This window comes from Arachis ipaensis, chromosome B03 (genome assembly GCF_000816755.2).
Source record: "Arachis ipaensis cultivar K30076 chromosome B03, Araip1.1, whole genome shotgun sequence".
NCBI classification, from domain to species: domain Eukaryota; kingdom Viridiplantae; phylum Streptophyta; class Magnoliopsida; order Fabales; family Fabaceae; genus Arachis; species Arachis ipaensis.
The window spans coordinates 18,647,567-18,651,088 of NC_029787.2; the positions used below are offsets into that span (position 1 = coordinate 18,647,567).

Sequence of the window (3,522 nt, forward strand, 5' to 3'; positions counted from 1 at the left end):
CTTAAATCCTTTTTGACATGTTTGAGTCTTTTCTGTATATGTAATAAAAAAAGAGTTATTAATATTTATTAATTATTAATTTTTCATCCATGGGTAAATTTTCAATTCCCAATTACCATTGTACATTTATCATATTCTGTCCTCTTTTTACTAAATACTTGCTCTTAAATCCTTTTTGACATGTTTGAGTCTTTTCTGTATATGTAATAAAAAAAGAGTTATTAATATAATCTATTTATTAATTTTTCATCCATGGGTAAATTTTCAATTCCCAATTACCATTGTACATTTATCATATTCTGTCCTCTTTTTACTTTTTAATAAATACTTGCTCTTTAAGAGCCTCATGCTATTGTAAGAAATTGAAGACAACTAAAAGATCATGTGGAGATGATCGTTGGTGTCAAAAGTTTTTAATTAAAACAAAAAGATTGAAGTGTTTATATTGATTTAATTAAAAAATCTACTAATTCAATAACACATTTATTAGTCAAGAGAGACCCACATAACTGAGTGAGCTTTTACGAATAAATTGTTATAAAAATTATTTTGTTACTAAAAGATGCAACAAAGATCATCAGAAAGGTAGGATCACAGATTAAGGAACAAGCTGTGAAAAAATGCAGAAAAAAAAAACTGAGATGAATAAAAATGAATATATTTCACATTGCTAAATAAACAATACAACTGTTATATATATAAGATTTAGAGCTTGATTCCTCTTTAAGAATAATCAAAAGAACAAGTTTTAACTAACCAAAATCAAATAACTAACCGAACAAAATTCTATTAGCTATATAATTCTAATAACTAACCTAACTGATTAACTGTGAACTTTCTCTTAAAATTCCTTTCAAATTGAGGTATGGGTTTTGACGTACTCTCAGTTTGCGTTTGAACATTTTAAGTGTTGTGACACCGGTTTAGTTAAACAATCTGCTATTTGGTATAGAGAAAAAAAGTGCATCACATAAAGAAATTTTTTATTAACCAGATCTCTTAAGAAATGAAGGTCCAGCTTTAAATATTTACACCTACTATGAAGTAAAGGATTAGCAGCTAAGAGGTAGGCACTTTGATTATCACAATATATAGTAGGTGGTGTTGGGTGTGAAACACTCGAGTTATTGAATGGACATAATTTTAGTTTGGGTTATACACCTAGACCGATATTTAGCTTCGGTACTGCTCCTACTAACTTTAGTTTATTTATTGCTCTTCCAAGATATGATATTATTGCCTAAATAGATGCAAAAATCATCGATAGATTTTCGATCCCCAAAGTCTCCACTCCAATCTGCATCTGCAAAAGAAAAAATTCAAAAGTTAGTGTACTTATTAAACACAATTCCATTATCCACCGTACCTTTCACATATCTGAGAATTCTTTTGACACTTTTCCAGTGTAAAAGAGTTGGATTATGTCGAGAGACACGATTGACTGCAAATTTAATATCCAACCTTTATCATTGTTAAGTATTGTAATGCTCTAACTACAGATCTATACGTTATTGGATTGTCAAAAAGTTCAGAATCATTGGAGAACAATTTAGAATCTAAAATCATAGAAATTGGTAAAGGTTTAGAATTATCCATTTCAGACTAGACCAATAATTCTTTTGCATATTTTGTTTGAGACACCATGAAGTCTCCTTGAAGAAGATAAGTGGCTTCAAATCCTAGGAAAACAATTAAACAAGCTAAGATTCTTTAAAAAAAAAATTCATTCAATTGAACTATCAAGAATTTATTTTCTTTCAAATTATTCCCTGTTACTATTATGTCATCTACATAAACTAATAAATAAATAACAGACGATGAATTGTGTTTAACAAATAGTGAGACATCTAATTTTGTGTTCTCAAAACTAAATGTCTAAAGAGTGTCTGCCAATGTCTTGAAATCAAGCACGAGATGCTTGTTTCTAGATATATATGGCTTTATTTAACTTACAAACCAGGTTGGTATTGTCATTCTCATATTCTTGAGGCTGTGCCTTATAGACATTTTCTTCGAGTTTGCCATTCAAGAAGGCATTATCGAAGTTAAATTGTCTTAATGGCCAGCCCAATGACTAGGGATGGCAAAAATCCCCAGCGGGACGGGTATCCGCGGGGATTTACCCGTCACAGGGCAGATATGGGGACGATTTTGTACTCGCGGAAACGGGAGATGGGGCCTCGTATATTAAACGGGACGGGAGCGGGGATAGAGGTCCCCGCCCCGTGGAGACCCGTTTAAACCCCGTTTATGTAAAAAGACTAGAATACCCTTAATATATATATGTCATATGAAGGAAGGTGAAAACCCTAGCCGTCACACTTGCAAAGTTGCAATTCACAATCTTCAACCTAGTCTCTATCTCTCTGAACTCTTCACCAGTCACCACCTTTAAGCCTCAGCCTCTCACCCTCTCTGAACCACGCACGGTCGCACCATCACCACCACCGACCGCCACCGACTGCCACCTCTCGCCCTCTCAGTCCTTCACCGCTACGGCGCTACCTCCCACCCCTCAGTCTGTCACCGTCACCGTCATCTTCACCGTCTTTGCGTCTTCGCCGGTCGTCACCTCTTCTCTGGTCGTCGCGCCTTTGCTTGTCGTCACCTCTTTGTCGTCGGGTAACTGGGTAAGGCATAGAACACTGCTCACACATGCTTTACTGCTGCTTCTCCTCTTCACTCCTCACGGTGAAACCATCAGTCTCGTCTCATCTCCTCTCCTCGAACATCGCCGACCGTCGACCACCGACTGCCGCGTCTCCTCTCCTCTCCTCTCCGTTTACTAGATTTCTGATTTAGGGTAATTAAGTTTAGAGTTCTGAATTTTCTGATTATGATTTCTATTTAGGGTTGATTTGATTCTGAATTTTTTATTTAGGATTATTAGGTTATTAGTTCTGAATTTTTTGATTTTGATTTCTATTTAGGGTTATTTGATTTTGGATTTTTAAATTTTGGTAATTAGGTTCTAAGTTGTAAATTTCTGATTCTGATTTTTATTTTGGTATTTTATTTTTTTATAATTTTCTGGTGATCATTACCGGATCAATGTGATTCTTGAATCTAAGAAGTTTGCAACATTCATCCTGGTTTGATATCGACATGCAATATTCCCTGTTTACAAAATATTTAGAAAATTTATGAATTTCAAAAATGTTGTTTACCATTGAAACGATCACAGGCAAGATTTTATTAAGATAAAAACAAAACTTTGTTGTACATTATCTGACAGCTTCAATTTTTCAATGAGCTACAAAATTGGTCCCTGATTATTACTTAATAATAACATATATATTTATTGATTTTCTAATTCCGTTGATTTCCTTTGAAGCATGTTTAAAGAATATTCATCTATCTCTTCAGTTACATGTATAGCAATTGTTAATTTCATGTATCAATTTTGAATTTTAGCAATTTTTTTCAATTTTTATTATTTTTTACTAAAATCCGCGGATATCCACGGAGTCCCAGGTCCCCGGCGGATACGGGGTCCCCGTTACCCGTCATGGGGATGGGGCG

The 3,522-nt window shown here is 34.3% G+C and overlaps 1 long non-coding RNA gene across 1 annotated transcript in view; it reads left to right on the plus strand.

Annotated features, from left to right (window-relative positions):
* LOC110270011 overlaps nt 2,082–3,522 on the plus strand; it is a 14,525-nt gene continuing 13,084 nt past the window's right edge. The window contains exon 1 of the long non-coding RNA XR_002358963.1: nt 2,082–2,285. This is a non-coding gene — a long non-coding RNA (uncharacterized LOC110270011). The remainder of the gene's footprint in view (nt 2,286–3,522) is intronic.